Consider the following 14,607-nt stretch of genomic DNA (forward strand, 5'->3'; position numbering starts at 1 on the left):
GACAGTCGGGGAGATAGAGGGAAGGAGAGGGAGACAGAGAGAGACAGAGGGAGACAGACAGAGGGAGAGGGAGAGCGAGGGAGAGGGAGAGAGAGAAGGAGAGGGAGGGTGACAGAGGGTGGGAGACAGAGGAACGGAGACAGAGGGAGGGAGACAGAGGGACGAAAACAGAGGGAGACAGAGAGCGCGAGACAGAGGGAGACACACAGAAGGAGGAGGGCGACAGGGAGTAGGACAGAGGGAGCGAGACAGATAGAGAGAGACAGAGGGAGGTAGACAGACAGACAGAGGGAGACAGAGGGAGGGAGACAGAGGGAGGGAGACAGAGAGAGGAAGAGGGAGACAGTTAGAGAGAGAGAGGGAGATAGACAGAGTGAGTGAGAACCCCCCCACAAACCCCCTTAGGTGGTTCTGGCTCGCTTGCTACGACCGCTCACTACACTGCCTCACTGTGTCCCAAAGTGATGCATCTGCAAAAAGTGTGCCACCAACATGAAAAGTTTGGAAAGCTGTGATTTAGAGTTTGGCAGACAGGTTGCTCCACCCTTGTTATTCAGCCATTCTTCTGTGTCGTCGTCCTCTTTTCCTTTATTCTCCTCAGTCGTCCATCCATGCGTCTGTCCGTCCACCCGTCCGTCCGTCCATCCATCCATCCGTCTGTCCGTTCATCCCACCATACCTCCTCCCATCTCTCCCGTTTGTGCATTCTTATCCCATTTTCTTACGCATCCCCAGCTGCATGAACTAGTGTCTTCCAAAAGTATCTGTGAGCTCCTGTTTGGGGCCGATAGCAGAGCAGGCCATCATTAAATCTCCCGCCATACCCCTTACCGACCCCGAGTCACTAGTATGTTTTCTCGACATGGCGTAAGTCAATTTCTCAAATGTCTGTATTAACTGTTCATTATTATGCATAAAATCTTAGGCTGAACTGCCTCATGGTCTGGGTTTGTTTTCGTTTTCGACTGCAGCTCTCGTGCGGATTGTAATATTAGAAAACAATAAAATCACATTGAAAACGGGACATACATTTGCCATGAAATCTTATTCACTAAATATCCCTTGAAAGGTCAATTTCGGTCAGGACTGGGGTCAAACTGAGATTTGGAGATTTCCAAAGAGACCGAGCAAGGGGACTCTTTTATATTTTCAACTGTTTTCTTCTTCAATTCTTAATATGGAAACAGAAGGACCAATGGGCCACCTAGTCTGCTTGTTTCTGAATGTGTGGATGTTGTTGTATATATCTATGTATATAGCTCAACCCCAGCTACAAAGCTACAGAGCATCCTCTGTAACCGGCAGTGACCTTCGTCATCCTCGCACACTCCTGTGTATTGCTGTGCATCCGTTTCTACAGCGCAGGCTGTCTTGGCATGGGTCTTGCTTTCAGCTTTGTATGATGTCTGAAGCCTCCAGGACTCTATGATTTCAGATACGACTTTCAATTAAATAAACTGGTGCATTGTGGGCGTTGTGGTCTTAATTAAATTCCATTCTTTATTGCGTTCTAATGCACAATGGTTTGTAAACTTCACCACCATGTTTAGTCCCGTCGCATTTTTGGGGTGTGTGTGTGTGACAGTGCTGTCATCACACACGCATTGTACTGTGCTGCAACTTGTCGGAGTTTGAGGAGGTGGCGAAGTAAGTCGGAGAGAAATGAAGGCACTGATTGAGAGAGAGGGGATGGAGTCTAAGGGGGTGTCCTGAGTGGGGCACATGTAGATGGTGGATATGTTTTAAAGTGTGGCCACTGGTGAAAGACATAATGAAGGAAGATGGGGGAGCTGGAAGAAGGAAACCTAGAAGAAAGCGACAGAGTGGTAGGGGAAGGAAGGAACTGACAGAGGGAGGAAGAATAAATAGAGAGTAAAAGAAGGGCGAAGGTAACAGAAGGTCGATAGGGGGGGGTGGGGGGGCCTACAGTAGAGTACCGCTTGAAGTTAGGGCAGGTGCGGGACATTTGATGGCTACCAGCAGCTATGCTCTCTCAATAACTTACTCTGACACCTGCTGCTTTTATGCCCCTTCGTGCTTTACAGCACCAACAGGCAATATCAAAACAATTACCTAATTAATGCTTTGGAACAAAGAAAGGGGAAATTGCAAGTTTGTAAAAAAAAAAACAGCGACTACGTTCGAACACCTAAAACTGTAGAGAGTGAAAATAAAAATTAAATCACAACGAGAAAAGAATGAAAAGACTACAAAGGACAGCACAGAAAAGATAGCACAACAGAACCAAAATTAAATTTGATGTAAAGGTTTCCATTCCGTTACCATACACAAAGTGAGAATTAGCTATACAGAAATGACCCTTTTTAGCCAAAGAAAGCAGTGAATATTCATTTGTATCACTAAGTCAATTTAAAGCTGTTTAAGAAGTGATACGAAGAGCAGTGAACGGGCTTACGTATGGCGTTATGTTATGTGATATTTGTCAAACTGGATTTGTAAAAGAGATAAATAACAAGCAATGTTCTGATTAACATTTGTTAGTGGCTAAATTACTGACTGAGGAATCTGGAGGCTTCAATTCTAATCCCAGCTCTCCCACTAGACTAAAATGCGTTATCCTGGGCAAATCGCAAATTCTCCCTGAGCCTCAGTTCCCCTTAAGAGTTACTTCCTGGGCACCAGTGAATGGTCTGAACTCAGTATTAAGAACTGTACTTCAAAAGCTGTTGCTGGACCGTGTTGCCACCTCTACGGATCTGCCTGAGAGCTCTTCGGGGGAAAGGCGGTGAAAGCTTCTTACCTGCTCGTTTCTGGTCTGTGCTGCTGCTAGCTGTTAACGGTGAGTAGCCCCGTTCTTCTCTGCCCTGTGGTGCCAGCCTCAGAACATCTTTTATAAGGCATCAGTGGCAGGCCAGCCTCCTCCTCTGCCTGGAGAAGCTCCGCCCCCCCTCCCTTCCGTTCTCTCTACCGCCCCCTTCACCCACCTCCGCTCTGAGAGCATCGTATGGGAAAGTTTTCCCAGTTCCACCTCGGGTTCTACCCATTAGATGTTAATAAGGGAAAAGTTGCAAAAACTCTTTTAAAATGTCGGAAATACTGTCCAGGCTGTCTAGAAATAAAAATAAGACAGAAGGGAAGAAAGGCGTGATATTTACCGGCTGGTGGAGCAAGCTGCGCGTTTAGCTCGCTCAGCGGGTTTAGTGATTGCTGTAGAGATCTGTGTGCAATCGGAGATTTGAGATCTAGGCGGGCCAACTCGGCTCTTTATCTTAAAATGGCGGATCATTTGAACATCATTGAGCTGGAAAATGCTGTCAACCGTTACTTCGGGGCAGATTAATCAAAATTTCAGGTAACACAATGCGCCAAGACAACCTGTTCTGCTACGCTGCGCTGCGTGAAAGCTACTGCCTGGCACCAACGCAGGCACCCTTGCGCCATGGCGCAGAGGTGCCTGTGTTACAGGCAGCATGGTTTTTGTGCAGGAAGGAATATGTTCCTGCGCAAAAACAATCCTCTGAGGCCTTTTTTTCTCTTTCTAGGGGATATAAAATGAGGAGAAATAAATAATAAATAAAGGGAGAATAACGCAAGGCCGCGGCTCTCGCTGCCTCACATTCTGCCCGATTTACCAGGGAATGCAGGGCCACGCAAGGTGGCCTAGCGCTGCTTGGCAAATCTGACTTAAGTATTGCGTTGCCCTTGTGACACAGTGTGCGACACAAGGGCAACGCTAAACAATGATACATCTGGACCTAAGTGTTGAGAAGGTTTATGCGCCAGGAATGAAGCACTATAAAAAAAAAAGATACATTGTTGCTGCATCCCTAGATGCTGATGAAGGATGTCACTGTTTCACTCGAGACCCAGCACAAGAGTTATACCAGCTCATCTCAGGTAGTAGAAGGAGATGTGGCTTAACAGCCAGAACAGCCGACCATGGAACTGGGGAACCAGGTCTGAGCCCTGAGTCGGCTCATCATCCTGTGATTCTGGGTAAACCACTTAATCTACCTGAGCCAAAAACAATCTCACTTTATGTAAGGTGATCTGGTAAACGTACCCCTAATGCCTTTGGGACACGTTCGTGCAATATAAAACTGCAAAAATAAATAAAGATGTTTCAGTGTCTACCCTGTCTTCACTTCCGCTGCTCCACTAACATGTATAGATCGGTGGCATCGGCACCTCGAAGCCACAGGGAGGCGCTCTACTCTTGCTGGGGCAGTCCTGCCGACGGGTTGGATTAACTGTACATATTTTCATTTATGGGAACTAATTGCTATCATGAAATTAAGAATTAAGCTACAAGCACCCATTCCTCCTTTGTCATCAAGCGAATGTGAATGCTTGTTAACTCCCAAAAAATGGTTTCAAAATAAAGGATGTTCTCTGACTCCAAAAACACATGGCACTGCTGGCTCTGCTGAGCGAGTAAGATCAAGTGAAGAGACGTGTCATTTCATGTTTTGGTTGTCAGGATCCTGTGATGGGCAGAAGTTGAAGCTCATGTAAGAGGCAATAGAATACATAAATAAATAAGGCTGGTTTTACGTCAGTGGATAAAGAACTTTTCAACTTCTAAAGAATTTGATCTTGACCTTTATTTTGGGATGTTGTAAAGCACAGCATGTCTTCTCGAGTTACTTGGGTGCACTTTGTGCACCGACCACAGATGGTAGGGAGCATCGGTGTCTATCAGAGTCTGCTGAAATTGGTCTGGTCTGTGTCAGGTTGACCCTACCTCCTTCTGTGCCCCATAAGTCGGTGCGCTGTCTTTTAGCTTCCTGGTTTGAGGTGGCCAGACTTGGAACATAAACCGGCCCTGGAAAACTGCTCAGCTGCCCCCCCCCCCCCTCAGGGGTGAGGGGGAGGGCAGGCGAGCAGTTTGCGACAGCCGGTTTTGGCCGATTTTGTTACAGGGGGCCGATATTGCCGACCACGGTAACAACAAGCATTTACAATGCAACGGTTTCGCCTTCGGAAAAGTTTGAGCCATTGGCATTGTAAATGGCAAACTTTTTATTTATGTGTTGGTTTTGAAAACAGATAAATAAATGGCATTCTCATTTACAATGCCAATAGCTTACTCTGTCGCAAATGCAAGACGTATTGCATTTGCGCACACACACCCACACAAGAGCCCCCCACACACACACACACACAAGAGCCCCCCACACACACCACACAAGAGCACCCCACACACCACACAAGAGCCCCCCACACACACCACACAAGAGCCCCCCACACACACCACACAAGAGCCCCCCACACACACACGCAAGAGCCCCCCACACACACGCAAGAGCCCCCCACACACACGCAAGAGCCCCCCACACACACACGCAAGAGCCCCCCACACACATACGCAAGAGCCCCCACACACACGCAAGAGCCCCCCCACACACACACGCAAAGAGCCCCACACACACGCAAAGAGCCCCACACACACGCAAAGAGCCCCACACACACGCAAAGAGCCCCACACACACGCAAAGAGCCCCACACACACGCAAAGAGCCCCACACACACGCAAAGAGCCCCACACAGAGGTCAGGGGTGGCACAGAAGCAGAGTTTCACCAGCTGAGGCTCGCATGAAGCCTCTAGCATGAAATGGAGGGAGGGTAAGGGAGAAGTGATGAAAGAGAGGAGGTAAACAATGAAGGGAGAGCTCCATACGTGGGGCGGGGGGTCGAACTTGGCCAGAGGTGGAGGAGGTGTACCCCAGATTCGAGTGACTGCCCCTTCCAGCAATCTCGGAAGCTCTTTTCATGAGAATTTGTTTGAAAAAGCAGGTGGAGCAAGTTGTTCCAAGGGGAATAGCTGTTTTTATTATTACTGCTGATAAGTTATCTGTGCCGCCTGCTCTTGTAAGTTTTAGCATCTCATCCTACTCAAATTGTAAGAGTCACACGTTCTGCTGTTTTGCTTAAAAATTGTGGATGTTGAATAAAAGGAGCGGTTGTGAGTACCAAACCATTCAGAAGGAGTTAACAGAGAAAAAGACGCTTGTTTATGATAGTGAGAGAAGTAGTTGTATTACATGGGATGTAGGTGTAGAGGTAAAAGACTTTACTTCTGGCAGTGTTACCACACATTCCATGTATCAGCCTGATATTCAAATTCCTGAATGTGTCACTGTAAATTATATGAATTCATCTCAAACTCACACAGAGTCAAGTTACCAGGAAGCGAGTGATGAGGTTGAAGAATCAGTGATCTTAACACTAATGTTTCTAATTCTTCTACTTCTGATTCCACTGGCAATGGTACTAGAAGGATAACTGTGTTGCCTGTAAAATACAATTATTATTTGTATTAGGTGACGTGTCTCCAGCTTCTTGAAGAATCGGTTCTTTGCCTACAGCTAAGTTTTGTGCTTGTGCGGTTGATTTTTACTGCCATACGTGTCATGTTGTCCTGAATAAGTAGTGTCTGTTACTCAGGGATCTTGCAGGGCAGAAATCAATTAATTAAATATTTCTAGTATTATTAACGGCAATGTACCTGCATACCAGTGGACAATAACCGCTCTGTCATTCTGTAATACCCCACACACTGCTGTCTCACTGGCATAGTTACGTTCTGTACCCAAGAGTGTTGCCGATGATTGCTTGAGATTTGAACAGGCACCTTTCAATGATTGTCTTCCTGGTTCAGTTCTCAGCATGCCTTCTTGATTAAACTACCTTCTAAACCCATCATTATTGTAGTTAGGACAGTTTCTCAGTGAAAGGTAGTTATCACATTTAGATTAAAAATAGTGACCGTTAGTCGGAACATTACAGTGTTTTGTTATGTCAGCATGTTATGAAGCTTCATGTCTAGGTACAAAGCATACAAAATATGATTGTCACAATCAAATTTGTTCTTCGTCAGTGGCAGTGAGTGATTGGTAGTAGTGTGACTAGGTTTAGGTGAGTGGGTGACGCTATGAAAGGGATAACTTGGGAGGCTTTGGAGAAGTAGTGGTCTGAGTGGCAATATAAGAGTTGAGTGAAAGTGGGGAGATCATGGTGTCAGGAGAAAGCATAGCGGCGTGGGTAATAGTGTGGCCCTGGGTAAGAGGCAGTGTTAGTGGTTTAGTGCCAATAAGTCTCTAAGCGTGTCAACTATAATTGGCAGTAGATGACTATTGTAGAGGGTGATTGTTTGCTAATGAAGATGCAGGCTATCCGGGAAATAGTTGTAAACAGGTTTATGATGGCTGAAGGTGTTTAGTTTGAACCTGTTGATGGGGTTGGGCAGAGTTGAGATTCTGGGTAGGTGCATACCATTTCAAGACTATACGTTCTCACTGCCTTATAAGCCTGGCTTTATCATGAAATGCATTTGCTTTGAAATGCACCATTTGCCAATCTTGATCCAATTTTCTCTTGGGATTGGGCTCAACCTGTACCCCACTTTTGCTTGCTTCGCTTGCGGCTTAAAAGTCATGCCCAACTTTTGCGCCCCACTGCTTTCAAATGTCACCAGCTGCCACTCGCCAATCGTATGCTTGCCTTTGACCATGTGCAGCTCTCTGCTGCTTTTTGGCTTGGTTCAAGCTATAGGAAATACTGTATACATACATAAAATTCAAATTTTCATCTAACAATCGGCAGCTTACTGCCGTGCCATTTTAAAAGTTTCAGGATTGTCAACGTTAGAAGGACTCTATATGCATCTTCTGGTTTGATATTGTGCATTTTGCGCTGCTTATTGCAGTAACCAGTGAAAAGGCCTGGTCAATAGGTCATAATTCTAACTCAGAATTCCAGCTACCTCACCTCACCTCACCTCACCAAAAGTGTGTGATCCTGGGAAAGCAAGTAATCTCCCTGTGCCTCGCTTTCTTTACCTGTCGAACTTTAAAAAAAAGCTTAGACAACAGGTTAAACGTTATTAAGTGATATATAAATAACTAAAACGTAACCTCTCCTGCAGTAGACAAACTGACAGCTGAGGGACGTGACTTTTCTAAACGAGGGGCCCAACTGCACTTGAAAACAGTTAACGCAAATGGATGGAGTGGCTGAAAACAATCCCTATGTGTCTGGAAACCACCCTGACGGAACAAACAGAGTAGGCAGCCCTGCCCGGATCAGCCAGGATTCTAGGTTCCTTGGAACTTAAAAAAAAAACAGAAAGTAAAGACAAGAGCGGCATGTCTAAAGAGGTTGGGTAGGTGCCCCCTCCCTGCCAGCGCTACTCGGAGTGTGACAGGGGTGTCAGGGAGCAAAGCCCGCTGCCAGGCAGTGCCATCTGCAGCCGCACAACATTGTCTCCGGCAAACAAACACATCTGCTTCTGCCAGTGCGTCCCCCACTGTGCCGCCCATCTGGAGCAGGTGAGCTAAGAGGCGGGTCGCAGGGCACAGCGGGGTCCAGGGGAGGGGGAGATGGCACGTCGGGAAAGCGGGCAACGCGGCACAATGTCACATCCTGCTGGCGTTGTGTGCCGAGAAGCAGATTAAATTACCCTCGTTAGCGACCGTATTTTAATGGCTGTCTATGCCTAAGTAGGCAGGACACTTGCAGTCTCACCCTCACCTCTGCCATATGCTCACGCCATGCCATGGCCTGCTAATAAGCAAGCTACAACCGCCACGGCAGGGCTTGCTAATAAGCAAGCTACCCACGTGGTTACCACAAACTGGTGCTGGCGTATTGGGCTAGTAGTTATGCCCCCCTGGTGGCATCCAAAGAATCTTACGCAATAGCCAGGATATCCGCAAAATGGCCTGGCGAGCAGACCACCTACCTGGAAGTGTGCGCGCGCCCTGAAGCTCATATGTTAGGCCAAAAGGACAGCAAATGAGCCCTGTATGTGCCAAGAGGCAATTTAGTTAGTTGGCAGCATGCGCTATAAAGCATAATTCTAAACACAGAACGAGTCGCTTTAAAGGTAAACCCGGCACGAGGTATGCGGCGCAGCTCGGACACGGGTTACAAGCTACGCTTGAAGTGCACAGCTATACTATAATAATAATTATGCGGTACATTATTTCACAGGAGGCAAAAGTGCCCGACAAATAATCTACTTGTGGCTATTTTACACAACATTGAGATTACTGTAGTGGAAATAAATTCATTGCGCCCATCGGAATAGGGCGCTGAAGAAGCAGGTGACAACCTACTGGTATCATTCAGACTATACCCTCGTCCACCGCCCCAGAAACACAATTCCCATTGCCCACCTTCAGAGCGCTGCGGCGTTCTGGAAGTCCCCAAGTGCTCGCAGGACAACGTCCCTCTCTTATCTCTCCCTCCCAAATCAAACGAACACCAACCTATCAGCAAGGTGCAGAACGCGCCCTGCGATGTGTATTCTGGCAAGTCTCTCGGCTTGTCACTTAGGTGGGAGTAGAAAGCCAGCAAGGTGTTCAGCACGAGGACTCGTATCCTGTACCCTGGAATCGAACTGGAAGCCTGCAGGAGCCCGGGAGGAGGCGCGGCTTCTCCCCCTCCCATGGAGTCCCGATGGCTGAGCCTGGCCGCCATACTTCTTGTGGGCCGCCGTCTTCCTTCTTCCCCCGGGCGGCGGGGGGGGTGGGGGGGGCGGGCACTTCCGGCCGGCCGCGCTAGGATTGGCCGGCCGGCTGAAGAAACCCTCGAGCAGGCCCTGGGTCCTAGTGCCTCCCACAGGGCTCGTGGCTCAAATAATGGTTACCTGTTGTCCTTCATGCGGCCCTGGGTCCTAGTGCCTCCCACAGGGCTCGTGGCTCATGCTGGGCGAGTCGGGCTTCCCTCCTCCGCTCTCGGGGGGCGGGCGGGAGAGGACGAGGGGGGCAGGAAAGGACACGGACGTCGGGAGGGAGGCGGGAAACGTGGGGACGGCGGGAGGAGGGACACAAGGCAGGACAGCAGCAAGCACGGCCCGGCCGGACCAGACTCGGGGGCGTCCCCGGCGTCGCGTGACGTCGCAAAAGCCAAAGAATGTCGGGAACGCCCCCGTGTCTGGTCCGGCATTGATGGACAGGCCCCTCGTCCAATGGCTAGGCTCCATTTATGGAGCTAGCCAATTGGACGGGGGGGCGTGTTCCATAGTGCCTTACTGTACTCAATAGATTTCTCTGGAGGAGGAGCCTAACGGCTCCGCCCCCCAGCGAAACCTAAAAACGGCCCCCAGGGGTCCAAAACCGTGTCCCACCCTAGCAGCCTACCGGGAAACGCCCGGTGCCGCTATGGCCAGTCCGGTCCTGGGTGCAGCTGTTTTTAGGTTTCCCCTAAACAGCCATGCACTGTACTACGAGACATATTGTTTACAATTCAGTGGGCTTACGTCATACCATTAGTTGTTTTTGTCGTCACTCTCATTTGCCATTTTCTGATTCCTTAGCTACCGTGGGCTTCTTTTCCTTTCTTATGGTAGCTCGTCCCTGGAGCATGGACCTAGTACATGTGTTCTTCCTTGTCCTTATTCTTCCTCGTCTTTTTGCAACACACTATTTTGTCTTATTTTATAAGCATTTTGGTATTATTTCTGGACGTGCAATGTGCTTTCCTACTTTCAACACAGGCATATAGCTTCTTACTTATGTTGCTTTAACCCCATCTGTCTTCAGTTACTTACACCCACAACTTTACTACTCTATGCTACTCCACCCCACTCCAATATACTACATGTCACCTCCACTCCACGTCCGCCTCATTACTCTATGCCACTCCACTTTACGTGACTCTATTCTTTGCCACTCTACTCCACTCTAGTTTACACCCCTGTATGCCACTCTACGGTGCTCCACTGCACATAATTCTATGCCACACTACTCAATGACACTCCACTATATGCCACTCAGCTCTACTCCGCCCCAATCTTGGCCACCACACTCTATGCTATTCTACTCTTTCTTGCTCTAGTCTACACCACTCCACTCTACGCCACTCCACTATTTCCACTTTACTCTGAATGCAACCCTAGTCTAATCTGTGACACTCAACACCACCCTACCCTAATCCAATGCCACTCTACTCTATGCTGCTCAACGCTATGCCCCTTCATTCCACAGAATCCCAGTCTATGCCACTCTACTTTACGTTACTCTATGCCACTCAACTCTATGCCCCTCAAGCTTACTCTACACCACTCTACTCTACACCACTTTACAAGCCACTCTGCTCCACTTAACCCCGCTCTATGCTGCTTTACTCTACGCGACTACACTCTATACCAATCTACTCTTTCAGCACTCTACTCTATGCCACTCTACTCTACACCACTTCTCTCCACTCCTGTCTAAGCCATTCCACTATACATACCATTCTACTCCACTGTACGCCACGCTACTCCACACAATGCCACTCTACGATACTCCACTCCACTTTATCCCAATCAACACTACGCCTCTCCACTTGACACCACTCCACTCTACGCTACTCTACTCTATGCCACTCCATTCCCATCTACGTCTCTCTACACCACTCTGCTCTATGTCACTCTATTCTGTGCCACTCCACTCTATACCACTATACTCTAGGCCAGTCAACTCCTTACCACTCCACTCTATTCTACTCCACTCTATGCCACTCTACTCTGTGCCACTCCACTCTACCCTATGCCACTCTACACTACACCACTCCACTCTGCTCTATGCCATCGTGAGTTACTCTACAGAACTCCACTTCATGCCCCTCCTCTCCATGCCACTCTTCTCTCTTCTCCTCTACGACACTATATTCTACTCTACTCTGCGCTACTATACAATAAGCCACTCTACTCTGTGCCACTCTACTCATAGCCACTCCACTTTACCCTACATCACTCTACTCTACGCCACTCCACTCTACTTTATAGCACTCCACTGTGAGCTACTCTACAACACTCCACTCCATGACACTCTACGCCACTCTTCTTCATGCCATTCTCCTCTACGCCATGCCACCAATGTTTAGCCATTTTGAACATCAGGCATTGGCAATGTCAATAGCTCTCACACAGGCAAGACCAGTTGGTTTAACCAATGCTTGCTATTTTCTACCCTTGCATTGCTGATGTCAGGGAGCACTGCCAGCTGGGAATAAAAAACTTAAAAAAACAGGGTGCAAATTTGGAGATACGGAAAGTATATATTTCACAGACACACAGCACAAACAATCTGTGTTTGCATGCATAACCACATTTACAGCTAGATATATTATCTTTGCCAGTGCTTATTTGTGTAATTGTCCCCGAACCTATCTCAGTGATATTTCGCTATTTCCAGTCTTCAAATGGGCTTTTGATTTTTTAGATCTACTTTCTATATATTTTGTTTACTAATTGTCATATTTGTTATGTTCTTTGTCTCACTTACCACTCTCATTGTACAATACCTGGCATTTGCTGTAACCAAACCCTGCATCTTCATCTCACCTTATGCACCGTTGTTGGATCTAAGTGCAACACTTCTGGTATAAGAGCTAGACTATTTAAATAAACACAAAAGTTCCACCTGTGGAGGTTTAGAATAATTCAACAGACCAAGGATTCTGACTTATTATTATGTTGCCTGAACAGTGTAGACCCTGGCTTGTACATGGGTATGTATGTTATTAACAAGCATTAAGACTAGATTGACTAGTTCAGTTAGACCGGTGCCCTTTACTAGCTATCGATTTGAGATGGTTATACGCATGATGATAGGCAACACTTCGATGAGGTTTGGTACCCATTTATTGTGCATGGCGGTAGCTAAATCCACTGAGTAGCCACTTGAGAAGGTGTATACTATGGTATGGCATCTGTCAACAAACGTTAAAAGGTTTACTTACTTCATAACTATTTTGTATTGTAGCCTTATGGGCAATTATTTTTGCACCTCTACCGGTGACCACAGTAGGATAATCTCATTCCGATGTTTGCTAGAGCGATTTACTGTAGGCAACAAATGCACAAGAATACATTTTGGGTCAAAACAATGTAAGTAGGTGTGACAAGAGCTCATGAAGACCTACATACGCTAGTAGCACATTCATATCATATACAGTGCAGGTGGCTTTACTCCAAATGCCCAAGATTGGAGTGGATTACATAATGGAGCCTACTTTAGCATGGGAAACTTGTGATAGATGTAAGTGACTTGATAAAAATATTTTACAAAAAACATCATTTGATGTAGGTAATTCATTAACTCTAAAGGGGCGACATTTTTGTAAACAATATTTAAGACAATATTTTTGTCAGGCAAGATTTAGCCCTCAATATTCTGGTACCGTACCATTGTAAAAGGAGTGGCCATTTTGAAGGGGAGTCCATCAAACAAGTTTTTCTCTCATAGAGCATGGATGGTTTTATTGCTTCTCAACCCATCAACATCCAGGAGTGGAGAAGTGGAGCGTTTGTAAAGAGACCAGGATCGGCTCAACTGCCGCTACCAGGCGGCTGTAGGTGAAGAAGGCTCAACAGCATCTCCAGTTCGCATACCCACTTTCAAGCTCAGCCCTGTCACTCTCAGCATAGAAGTTAGGTCGCCATGAAAGCTGGAGGCAGAAGCATGGGGTGCATCTTTGTGCACATAGAATGGACCACAAGTTCCTGTGCTGCTGAAATGTGACATTTGCAGCATCAGCATTCCTTGTTTCCAAGACACCACATTGTGATTGGCAACCAGCACCGCACTATAGCATCTTTCCAACCACATAAACTCGACCAGCTAGACCATTTTCCATGCTTTAGTGCCTGCACAATTTGTTTTACAGAGTATTCGTGCTGCCATCATAGCCCTGCCACATAAAGCTAACAACTTGACTCCATGCAGCTGAATGTAACGTTTTCTGCTGCACTTGTGGGCGTTGTTTTTCTAAACAGTCACACAACGCAACGCAGCAAGAGAGCAGGAATGTGCCATGAACCAAGATGTGACACATCTGCTCTCTCCCTGCGCTGGCGCACTGAGTGCTGCCTAATTCCAATGCAGGTACCCCTGCACCACAGTGAAAAGGTGACTGCATTAGAGGCAGGGTTGTTTTTGCGCAGGAATGAACACTTTCCTGCACATAAATCATTCCTCAGAGGTATTCTTCTCTTTCTACGTGTGCTGCATTTTTCGTAACAAGTTTCTCCTTATTACGCCTCGGTTAGGTGGCGCAGCATTTTGTCCTATTCCAGGTTTATTATTCTTAGTAAATCTGGGAATCTGCCAAAATCCACGGGTGGATGTAGTGGAATACCCACATTCCACCCATGGAACCTCTTCCCAACGTAGAGTAATGCAAGGCAGCAACTTGCACCACCTTGCTTTACTCTAGATTCACTAAAGCGCGTGGGCCATGCATGGTGGCTTTGTGTGGCCTAGAAACACGGACTCAAGGGCTTGTGATGCCTTGCATCGCCCTGCGTGATGCAAGGGCAATGCAAGCCCGTACTAAGGGGTAGATTAGGATAGCGTTTTTTCCGCATCCTCCGGGCTGGCGGAAGCCACCGCCGGCCTTGTAGGATACGGAAAAACCGCAGCGGACCCACCAAAGACCCACCGCCACATTAGGATGGCTGGTGGGTCCTGGTTTCCGTCCGCAGATTTTCCGCCGCGGTTGACTTACAACCGCGGCGGAAAAGCTCTAATATGGTGGTGGTGTCTCTCAGACACCGCCAGCCATATTAGGATGCCCAAAAAGAAATGCTTTTCCACTGCAGGGTTTCCGCCGTGGAAATCATACGGAGCTTCACTGCGGGGGCCCGTTGTGGG

General features: G+C 47.4%; 1 protein-coding gene across 1 annotated transcript in view; it reads right to left on the minus strand.

The window, feature by feature from the left end:
* The window catches only part of LOC147717213 (gastrin/cholecystokinin-like peptide), a 32,025-nt gene extending 29,197 nt beyond the window's left edge, over positions 1-2,828 (minus strand). Inside the window, exon 1 of the mRNA XM_086920496.1 lies at positions 2,762-2,828. The gene's annotated coding sequence lies outside the window, so the exon portion shown is untranslated. The remainder of the gene's footprint in view (positions 1-2,761) is intronic.
* Positions 2,829-14,607: the final 11,779 nt, after the last annotated feature.

This window comes from Lissotriton vulgaris, chromosome 5 (genome assembly GCF_964263255.1).
Source record: "Lissotriton vulgaris chromosome 5, aLisVul1.2, whole genome shotgun sequence".
In the NCBI taxonomy this organism is placed as follows: domain Eukaryota; kingdom Metazoa; phylum Chordata; class Amphibia; order Caudata; family Salamandridae; genus Lissotriton; species Lissotriton vulgaris.